The following is a 12,044-nucleotide window of genomic DNA, read 5'->3' as shown; positions in this document are numbered from 1 at the left end:
CGGCCGAGGACTACAGGAGTATGTCCAAACTATTGATGAGGGAAAAATCCCCCACCATACGTATACCTTACCTGAAGACAGGCAAATCAGAGCCGTCTTCAGAGTAGTCCCGGAAAAAGGTTTCCAACCATCATCCGTCACCAGGATGATGCGAGGAAATCGACCGCTCCCCCTGGTTTTGGTTCAAGTGAACCAAAATCAGAAGCGTATTTATAACATCCGGGATCTCCTTAACGTTAAAGTAAAGGTTGAGCCCCAACACCAAAAAACACTGGTAGGGCAGTGTCACCGATATCAGCGGTTTGGGCATAGCCAACGGAACTGCCTAGCTATTCCCATTTGCGTTAAATGCCCCGGCAGACACCTTTCAGGTGAGTGCAAGACGCCACGAGCAGATCCGCCCAAGTGCAATAATTGCAAGGGTGTGCATACTGCAAACTACCGCGGTTGTCCTGATTTCCCCAGGGTTCGCAGGAGGACCAAAGTAGCTGCAAATGCCCCCCGAAATGCACCCACACCTGGAAAGTATCCTGCCGGAGCATCTGGCACATGCCCGGGAATGAGCTACGCATGAGCGGCCAAGAGCAGTAACATCTCCGCCAGGCCGACCGAGGCGCCCAGTAGTCCCCGCCCATCGAAGGTTAGTGACATCTGTTCCGCTCTGGATAAGATGAAGAAACTCTTCATTCAGTACTCGAAAATATGTTTACGGTGAACACCAACGTGCTAACTGGAACCTGTTAATGGCTAGACAACCAACATTGCCTAATTCTCTTAAGGTTGTATTTTGGAATGCCAATAGTATTTCAAACAAGAAATTATATTTTGAGAATTTTCTAATACAACAAAACATCGATGTTGCACTGGTGCAGGAAACCCACCTGCACAATGAACCTTTTGGTATTCCAAACTACCGTTTTTACCACAGAGAACGCGTTGGACGTGCTGGAGGAGGAGTTGGCATTTTTGTCAAACGTAATCTTCCTCACGTACATTTCGGCATTGACTCGGATCAGTTACATGGCACGGAAGCCGTGGGCGTTGAGCTCCAACTGAGCTCAGTTTATAACCCTCCGCGGAATCGTCTACTCCCAGAATCACTGGATGAACTGCTGATGGATTGGGAAGCCTTCAAGGCTCACCTAGTGGAGACACCTACAGACCGTGAGGCGCTTCAAACTCGCAACGGTCTCGACGCGGCAGTGGCAGATTTCGAATTGTCTGTGAACAACGCTTTCCGCGCAGCCACAACCAGGACAGAACCTTATTCGGGAGAGAAATCGACTCAGACGAGTTTATCGGCGGACTCTCTACCCTGGAGACAAGGCTGCGTCTAGCAGGATGGCCAACCAGGTTAAACAGGCCAGGCCATCACTGAGTACAGAAACGAGAGGAGCGAGTGTTTGGAATCGCTCGAACCTGGGGATGACGAGCTCTGGCGAGTCATTCGCAGGCTCGAGAAGAGGAAAACCACTCCCTCCCCTCTTCACGAACAGTGCGGTATCTGCTTCTCCCCCGCCGAGAAGGCGTTTGCCTTTGCAGATACAATGGAAAATCAGTTACAACTTAACGTTGATCCGGATGATGATATTGACCGTGATATCCGGCTGGAACAACGAGTTCAGCGTATCCTCAGGGAGAATGACGACGACGTGATCCGTCCAGCTTCGGAGGAAGAACTGAGGGGGTACATTAGGACCTCCAAACCCAAGAAGGCTCCGGGAGTTGATTCAATCAACAACAGGTTGTTGAAGCAGCTCCCGGAGAACTTCATCAGATACCTGCTGAACATTATCAACAGCTCAATCACTCTCAGATACTTCCCTCGAAGATGGAAGCATGCCGTAGTTGTCATGATTACGAAACAGGGCCAGAACCCGCTGTTTCCCCAGAATCATCGTCTGATTAGTCTGCTTTGCTCAACGGCTAAGTTGGCTGAACGTGTTGTGCTGCAAAGGCTACCAGAAGAAGTTGAAGACCGAAATGTTCTGCCTGACGAACAATTCGGCTTCAGGAGAGCACACTCCACCGAGCTGCAGGCCCTGAGACTGGTCGAAAATTCCATCTCAGAGCTGAACAACAGGAAGACAGTCCATCTTGTCCTCCTGGATATTTCGAAAGCCTTCGACCGAGTCTGGCACGAAGGCCTGCTACACAAAATGCTTGATTTCGATCTGCCTCGAGGTCTGGTCCGGTGTATTAGGTCCTTTCTGAAAGGCAGGACATTTCAGGTCCGAGTTGAAGGAACCCTGTCTCCCGTCAAGGAAGTCGAAGCTGGAGTGCCTCAGGGAGTTGTGCTGTCTCCACTACTGTACAGCCTTTACGTGAGCGACCTTCCGAGGTTCGATCACGTGAAGGTTTCCCTTAACGCCGATGATACGGCTCTCCTCGCTTCCTCCAAGGGTCGGGTGTTGGAGGAGTCTACATGCAACGCGCATTGGACGACCTCGAACGCTGGTACCTTGACTGGAAGATTCGAGTGAATCCAGAAAAAACGCAGGCGATATACTTGGGGAGACGTAAAGTTTCTCCAGACATAAGGGTCACGATTTCAGGCAGGGAGATCGAATAACAAACGCGAGTCAAGTAGTTAGGTCTTTGGGTAGACCACCGACTCACCTGGGCAAATCACATTGATTATATCAAGAGCAAAGTGAAGATGAGGATAGCTAAAATCTATCCTCTGGTCAATAGAACGGAATGAAGCCATTCGCAGAGATTTGAAGCTGTTAACTATACGGCAGTCCATTCAGTCGAGGAACCAGAGAGTTTTCGAGTCAGCGGAAACTCATGATAACCCATTAGTTAGGGAAGCTGTAGATTACACTATAGACGACCCCACTCGATTCAGAAGGCCCCGTCGCTCGGTTGAATGAAGGCCCCACGACGTCTGTTGAAATGAACAGTTTGTTCATCAAATACCCCAGTCAGGAAGGGGTACACAAGGCCAGAGCGGCATAGAGGTCATTGACTTTTATGTCGCCACCAAAACACCTTACGTTATGAACCATTCGTCCTCCTGACGAATCTCAGTTGAAAGGGTAAGGGAAAAAATTTCCATCCTGATGAAAATGAAGATGACTATGATATCCGTCCATGGTGATTTCGCAAAACACACTGAATAAATGACAACTAATTTGACAGTTGTAGATTCAACAAGATGGCCGTTATCAATTGTCAAAGTTCGGAAGTCCCTGTTGGAAGACCCGTTATAAGACACTAAAAAAATTAAAATGCATTACTTCAGTTTCTCCAACCTTTTTTTTTAAAGGATCTCAATTTAAATATTTTTGAAACATTGATTCCTATTTGGGTATATATCACGAAATCACACCAATCATGGTTTATTTTCAACAAACCCTGAATCTAATACTGGTAATCGTGATTCGGTATTAAATCATCAGTTTCATTAAAAAAAAATATTAGAACAATCTGAATCTGCGTCTTTGGTACGATAGGAACACTCCATTTCAATAATCCCATCCTCCACAAATCCATCCAGTGATGCAACTGGGAATGTGTATGGTGAAAGTATGCCTAATTCGACTTTCTCGACCTTATTACTAAACATTCTCAAATAAATATCGACTGGTTCATTCTTAATCACTTATAAAATAGCTGGAATATCTAGTTTCCTCTGCCGAGTATATTAGTGCATATTCTCTATAAAAGAAAATTGACTCTGCAATTCAGAATTAGCTTGATTCACTAATTCACAAGGTAATATTGCGAAACTTCCGCTTTCGTCCAAAGTCACGTCCTTGGGAATTTTAAAATCTAAAGAAGTGACATATTGTTCGATTCGTAGTAGTGTTGTTCTCAGAAACTTTTCCACTATTTCTCTTCCACAGTTCCGTTCATTATCATTAAACATACTGCCTCTCTCTCCGTTAGATTCTTCACCATCGAACATTTTTGCACTTTTTTCATCATCCAATGTAACGTTCTTGAAAATTTCAAATTTTATTTAACAAATTTCTAGTTAAAAACAGAGCCCATACACAACGGATTTATGATCCAACACCAGACAGCTCTGTTTCGACCCTCCATAGGTCTCATCAGTGGTGCTAGACTGAATCACAAAGGCATTGCTGGACTCAACTATCCGTAAGTAACAAACCTGAGGAAACAAGGGCGGTGACATGTCCCCTCACGAAAACGTCATCTATGAGATGAAGAGAAAACTCAATCCTCAAATATCACTCTTGAATCCGATCAGTTGCAAATCCAAGCAGGGGATATGTCATCACCCTTGTTTACACGGGTTTGTTCTTCAAGGTCAGCTGAGTCCAGCATTGCATTGGTTGTTCAGACTAGCACCACTGACGAGACCTATGGCGGGTCGAAATAGCGCTGTCTGGTGTTGGATTCCAAATGTGTTGTATTCAGTGGCGGATCTAATTTGGGGAGCACAGCGGCACGTGCCCCCCACACTTGATATAATTTGGTAAAATGAATTTTATTATTGGGATAGAAAAGTCAGGCCGATGTAGATTGATAAAACCTAATATAAAATGAAGCTTAACCGGTTTTATACGTTATAGAATATTAATTAAATTCATAATTTGACTTACTCCGCCCAACTTCATTCTTGATCAATCTCATTACTGTAGTTGTGTGTAATATTTCCACCAGGAGCAGTAGTAGCGCAATGAGATCGTGAGGCGTTCCATCAGATATATGGTGGAATTGGCCGATACTTGATGAATATCCATAACGTATTCAAAAAACACTTCAATGTGAAATTTTCACTAAACAAACAGGTATACCCGTCGCATTCTGAACAAGAGAAGCAGATAGCAGTGGAAAATAAAGTTATGCAAGACAAAAATTTTGTAATAGATGAAGAATCAAACACAAAGCACACTACATTAGACTCATCAGAAGTTTAACACTGACGATGGAACTTCCGGTTACCTTCTGAAGAAGGATATGTCCTGGTATTCCTTTCGGATGATGATACAGTAAAATGGAATAACGGGGTCTCTCAGTCAAAAAATCAAAAATCAAAACTCTTCTTTACTTTGCCAAGCTTTCGCTTCTAGTGAAAAGCTTCTTCAGGGCAGTAAAAATGAGTAAAAAACAATCAAATGAACATATAAATCGACGAAAAAAGTTAAACATTAATGGAGTATTTTGGTTTGACATTAATGTTCAACTTTTTCAACTACGCAATACAATGATTGAAGAGAAACTACTGAATGGTTTGGCTTTACTGCACGTACACCAGGATATTTCCAATACAATGAAGGCTGAATAAGTGTTGGACTCCTGGATTCCTGTTGCAAATCTTTTAAGAATTCTTTTGGTTTGAAGAGACATAATGCAAAAATTCATCCAAATTCAAGAAATAATATAAAATATTCCTGTTACCGAAACCATCGATGTCTCAAAGAACAAAAATGCTCGCATATCTTTCCACAAGAGTATGGCTGCTTTGAAACGTAATTCTATCATTTCTAAAAGGATACCGAAAGCTGCCAGATTTCTTTCTGCTTCTGTCCTCTCGAATACCATCGATGAAAGAACTGGCCAATTGAGTTTGTCACAGTGCTTTGATTCCTTCACAAGAGAGGAAACTCTGGAGATGAAAAACCAATGTGTTCGAGATGCAAGCAAAGAGAAAATGTACAATGTCCTTATCAATCTTTAAGGAAGATTAAACTGTTTAATCTTCCTCTTGAAGATGATCACTTGGTGATCGAAACACGTGTCAAGGTGTTAAAAATAACGATTTGGTGTTGGGAAAAAACTCCAGTAATGTTCATCACTACACCAAAGGTTCCAAACAGTGCATCATAAATTATGATTGTCTTTTATTTCCCTGAAAGCATATTTTATAGTTAACAATTCTAAGTTTCTTATTTGCCATTACTATTGACCAATATTTTATTACGATATTCAATACTTAAAGTGTACCTTTGGGGCTATAATTAACACATGGGAGGGGCTTGTTAATACCTATTCCAGATGTGGAGTCTAGTATTAACAGAGTAGCTGAATGTTTGTGAATCATTAGTTTATGTTTCTTTTTTAGGTATGACAGCATGAGAACTTATAAACGGACAACTACGCGTGGCACCATATCGATAGAGGTTTACGAGCTGGCTGCGCTAGAGATTATTGAGAAGAAAATAAATTACAGGAATGTCGCAACGTTTCTCTTTTCAATTTTATGAAACACCTTGATTTCGGGGTTTATGGGTCATTCAAAAAGTATATGAACAGAGCACAAACTTCTTGGATTACCAGTTACTCTGGAAAAGTAATGTCTATATATGACCTCCCTGAAATTGTTAGAGAAGCGCTACCGTTGGCTTTAAACCCTACGAATATAATAAACGCTTTTAAAAAGTCTGGCATATAGCCGTGCAATGAAGATATTTTTCAAGAATCTGACTTTACGCCTTCTTTTGTCACGGACCGCGCAGACCCCAGCGATCAAAACCAGTCACTGATCCCTGAACCAACTGTTGATAATAATGACGTTAATATTGATGATCTGTCACTAAATTTGAAAAACCCTGTAGTTTTAGGCGAAGTAACAAATTTAGATATTAGCGTGACTGATGTTATATCGCAAATGTCTTGTGAACCAATAGCTGGACCGTCAGGCATGCAGAAAAGAGCTAGTGATTTTGCAGTTGAAACCATAAGACCTCTACCAAAAGCTGCACCACGAATTACGTCAAATAGAAAACGCGCTAAAAAGTCTACTATTCTTACCGATACTCCGGAAAAAAATGCTCTAGAAGAAGAACATAATATTAGACACAAGAAAAAGAGGAAAATCACATCAAAACACCAGAATAAAGAAAACATCAAAGATAAGGGAAAAGGTAAGGGAAAAGGTAAAGGAAAGGCTAAAGGAAATGTAAATGAAGACGAAAAAGTAGGAAAAGTGAAGAAAAGGATATTATATGAAAGCAATAGCTCTAACGATGATGATTACTATTTTTGTATCATTTGCGGTGCCTGTTTAAGACTGATAAATAGTTATTTTAGAGAGTTTACTTTGTTACGTTGAAATATTTAAACGTATTTTGAGATTTCGTTTATGTTCAGATATTTTGTGATTTTGTTACTATGAGTTTATGAGAATACGAGTTCCATGCGAGGCTGTATTAATTACACTTTTATTAATAAAAAAATATGTCCTAAAAATTTTTATTTTTCTTGACATTAGTCAGCATAACCTATGTTAATTTTTAGCCCCAAACCTGAGGTAACAATCAACAACCACCATTTTTGGGAAAAAGCGTTCTATCTATGGCATCGTTACTATTAAGTTAGTTTTGAGATCATTACGTAATACCTGAATAATTTAAGCATCATCTATCTCAAAAATCAAGTCTAAATGTTGAATTATTTCTTAGCTACATCTAAAAATATATTTTTTGTTAATTGTCTCCCCGGTCTCCCCTATTGCATTTCTAGTGATTGGAAAAAGTTCTTGTTTTTTATTTATTTATAAGTAATTTCTTTTCTCAATTTTATTTTTTATGATTTATTAAGGATAATACATTTTGTCATATTAATTTGTCATATTTTGTCATATTTTTTCACAATTTTGTCATATTAATGCGAGATCGAATTTGTCCAACTTTGCTGGTTTAAAAAAATGGGCATATAATAAATATTTTTATAGATGTCTCAGAAATTTGGCTCCAAGCTAACATAATCAACTCAACTGTAGAATTAAAAGGGTATAAGTTATATCGTCGAGTTATATATCGAGTTATAAAATATTAACGGAAAAAAAGATTTTAAACAGATTTTTAAACAGATTAATTTAAAAGTTTATAAAAATTAGGGTGTATTCTGAATACTATAAAAAACTGATAATTGTTGGAAAAAATCTTAGTGAATTATTGAAGAAGCTAGGTAATTATTAATTACCAATTTTGGTATGAATTATGGAGCTCTGGTGGGTTTCACTTATACGGTGACATACATATCACAGACGAATTTTCATCATAACTAGATTTTGCTGAAAAATATTAAAAAAAAAAAAAACTCGAAACAAGTTAAAACATCAAAAATTTGGTAGAAAAACCCTTGATTGTAATTCAAAGTTGTTATGCAAAACAACTGGCAAAACTGTATTACTAAAAATATTTTAGAATTATAGAACGAATTCATTATTAGGCACTAACAAATTGGGTTTCCTTGTATACTTAGGTATATTATACGTATTTGGATTGTTATTTTTCGAAAATATGATATCACTTTTGAATATTTCTTATTCCTTTGTAGTTTTGTAGTTCATGAAAGTGGATTTTGATATGATTTTAGAAAATTTCAAAATTCTACTTTTTGGGTGTATCTTTTTATTCGTATAGATATTGATCATCTGTCTGAATATTATTATGTTGATACAGGGTGTTGGCAGACTTAAAATCTTAAATACAGACCTGTATTTTTGGTGACAATTTTTTGATCTGTAATGTTCATATTATTTCGTAAAGTCGAAATTTCTTCGTTATTCCTGACAGTTTCAGTAAATAGACGATTGTGGAATAAATGATCACATTATTTATTGCGGACAATCACTTCAATGGAAGCAATTCTTACTTCCTTCATGTACCACAGATTTCTCTAAAAAACCACCACCTGAAATGTGTTGATATCACGAACATCTAATATTTCCAATTTTGTTTCCCTACATCGTACAACTTCTTCGTACAGAGTTTAATCAATAATGAAAAGTACGCGTTATTTCTTAAAAAAAAAGAGCTGGTATTATCCTCAAACTAATTTAAAGCTCATATGAAATTTCTAAGAGAAACTGCATATTTTGGTGCATTTTTCGAACAATATTCAAGATTTCTCGGCCTGTCATCATCCTCATCGTTTTTGGACTTGGCCTCAGTATAAGTAAGCACGGAGTCGACAGAAAATTCAAATATTTCTTGTTTAAGATAAATAAGAGTTCTCACGGTGTTTTTTTTGCAAAGCTGGGCTTCGACATCGGCCATTTTTGAGTTTCGGTTGCCTAGTTGCTTTACGACTATGAAAGGTGTAGAGAAAGACAAAGATCAATTTCTTATTCGGCGGTCTATGTCGATGCTTTTTATCTTGAATAACCAATCTATGAAGTTTGTCCATCCCATGGATGACGTCTTCTTTCAGGCTTGTCCTTGAAGTAGTTCAGCCTAGCACCGCTAATGCTACTATTGCGGATCGAAACAGCGATGTCTAGTGTTGGATCACGAATGCTTCATTTTTAGGCTCCTCATCATTTAGAAATATTGAAAAATATGATTCGGTGTTTGAGAAAAATGAGATGATGTTTCCCGAGGAATTTACTCGAAAATCGCCAGCAAAAGCCGATACCCAGGATTATTTCTTGGGTATCTTAGAAACTAAAAACGTTTCTGAACTTTTAGGTTCAGGTTTAGGTTTAGGTTGGTTTCTGGGATAGGCAACTTCTCTCAATAACTCCATATTCGCTATTAACTACAGTTCGAGGTCAATACCAGCTAATTTGTCCTAACGAACAGAATTATCGACATTATTACTTGACATATTCGCGGGCAGATGGCGCTGTACGTAACCTCCTTGATTTATCGATATTATTGCTTGATATATTCGCGGGCAGATGGCGCTGTACGTAACCGAAAATATCAATTGTCATTTTTCTAAACAATATATGGCTGATTGATCCCAAAGTTTAGATAAAATAAATATAGTTTAAAAATATTAAAAAACACGCTTTTATAGCATACGAAACTGATAAATTTAAAATAGATATAGTTTAAAAAACTAAAAAACACGCTTTCAAAGAACATCGAACTAAAAATTCAAACATATTTTTTTTAATAAGCTTAAAATAATAACGAAAAAAAAATACTAGTATTATTGTGAAAAAAGCGGGCGCTTTGTGCCATATTTTTTGTATATCAAGCACCCGTCGCTTTTTTCACATACCTACTAGTATTTTTCGTTCGTATATTTTCAACTTTTTAGTTCGATGTTCTTTAAAAGCGTGTTTTTTAGTTTTTGAAACTATATTTATTTTATTACTGTCGACTCTCGATTGAATACCGTGAGAGAGATAAGAGAGACTGGAAAATGAAAGTTTTAAGTTTCTATAAATGTACGATGCGGGAAAATTTCACTAGAAATATTAGAGGTTTGTGATATCACATGATAACACAGTTTAGGTATTTGGTGAAGTTTTTGGGAATTAGCTACCCCCATTTTGGACTCATTATCAGGGCCGTGATAATAACAAATATAAATTCATTTGATGACCATAAAATTACCGAAATTCTCAGGAATAACGAAAAATCTTCAATATCACGATACTATATGACTATACTTTTATTTACTCATTTTTATATTTCTTCAAATTCATCTTTGCAACTTGTCCAGTTATGAATTTTTTGAAGTATTATTTTTTAGGCCGTATAAAATTAGGTACCCCGTTTAAAATTAGGTGCCCCGTATAACATTTATACACTAGAGATACTGTAGTTATTACTCAATTTTCATTTATTTGATAATCATTGGAGAAACTGAAAATTTCACAGTTAATTTATGAAAGCAGGAAAAGCCACGTGTGGTCTGTCTGCCGAGAGTGGAAAGCCAACCCGATACTCGATATCAGTTGCTAGACAAGGACATGGTGTGAAATCAATACTAAAACGAACATTTGACACCGACCTGCCCAATTTGTACTTTCAATAAAATATGCTTGGAACTCGACGTATAAAATTTCATTCAATCTAAATACTACGTACCTACTTATATCTATATTATATACAAAAACCACCTAGCATGTCTTTTAATAAAATAATTCAACATGCAATTGACAACATTTTATTTATAGTGGCCTTGTGCTCATGAAAGTATTTGTTACAATATCTACATTACTATAATTATGTTCCAACTAGTTTTCCAGGGATAAATTCCTAAAATATTTTTTTGTTTATGAAATTCAAGGAAAGATGGAATAGGTCAAATGATTTATAAAACAAAACACCATTTAGAAAAATTAAAATTTATGGAAAATCAAAACACCTGTAATAAACTTACCTACAATATTTCGCAATTTTGTTCGTCTGCCCTAACATTTTCTTGAGAATTCAGTTTCAATTCTGAAACGCGATATTTTCTGTGGGGACACATAATACCGATTGATAATACTGTTTTGAATATATATCTTGATAATCGTCTTTTCGTGTAGGAGAGACAGGAAATTCTATTTTCCGCGAAAAGAACCGTACTCCTAGAGAATTGGACCGAACTAGTTTAAAAAGAGAATTCACTAACAGGAAGATTTTTACCACAAGTATAATGCTATTAGCATTATACTTGTGTTTTTACTATTTTGTGAATACACCCACCCCAGGTAGAAAAAGATGTATGAATATACTAACTGTGGATCAAACGAAAATAGAAAATCGACGTAGTGGCAAATTAAGTTCATACCGTTTTCTTGACAGTATGCAGAAAGTTGCAACTGCTGTCTTTGTTTCACACATTCTAAATAACTTTCGAGAGAGAAATAGAAAGTAGTCCATGAACAATTTTCGATTTTTAAACCTACTAGCGACATCTATTGAATAGAAAATTAAGTCTTAAGATTTTCCAAAATCTTTTAGAAACCAAATTGACTCTTATGTACCATCTTTGTACATAGGTTAGCCTATATACAAAGGTATAATGATTATTCGCAATCCAGTTGGCATTACGCTACATAATAATGTACAGAATGAAATATCATACCTATCTCATAAGAAAATTTTGCGAGTGCGAGAGACGGGTACTTTACTAGCTTTATACCAGTTATCCACTGTATCATTATTTAAAGGTAAACCTTTTTCCTCTTCGATATTACTATTACTATATGAATTGGAGAATTCGTGACAGCCATATTGATTTCGGACAGGTTGGAGCCTGGCTCCCCTTACCCTTTTGACTGATGTATGGAGAATTACTGAACGTCGTCTTCATGTCATTCAGGTTGGAACCCAGCTCCCTCACCCTTTTGGCTGATTTTTGTCAAAGAAATGGAAAATTGATATTGAAGTGCCGAT

General features: G+C 37.6%; 1 protein-coding gene across 1 annotated transcript in view; it reads right to left on the bottom strand.

Moving 5' to 3' along the window:
• Positions 1 to 11,319, bottom strand: part of numb (NUMB endocytic adaptor protein) — a 118,810-nt gene extending 107,491 nt beyond the window's left edge. The window contains exon 1 of the mRNA XM_023164404.2: positions 11,041 to 11,319. The gene's annotated coding sequence lies outside the window, so the exon portion shown is untranslated. The remainder of the gene's footprint in view (positions 1 to 11,040) is intronic.
• Between the last annotated feature and the right edge of the window lie 725 nt (positions 11,320 to 12,044).

This window comes from Leptinotarsa decemlineata, unplaced genomic scaffold, assembly GCF_025532065.1.
Source record: "Leptinotarsa decemlineata unplaced genomic scaffold, Ldec_3_MD MMD2_tig00026345_RagTag_RagTag, whole genome shotgun sequence".
NCBI classification, from domain to species: domain Eukaryota; kingdom Metazoa; phylum Arthropoda; class Insecta; order Coleoptera; family Chrysomelidae; genus Leptinotarsa; species Leptinotarsa decemlineata.
This window is presented reverse-complemented; position numbering and strand designations above follow the sequence as displayed.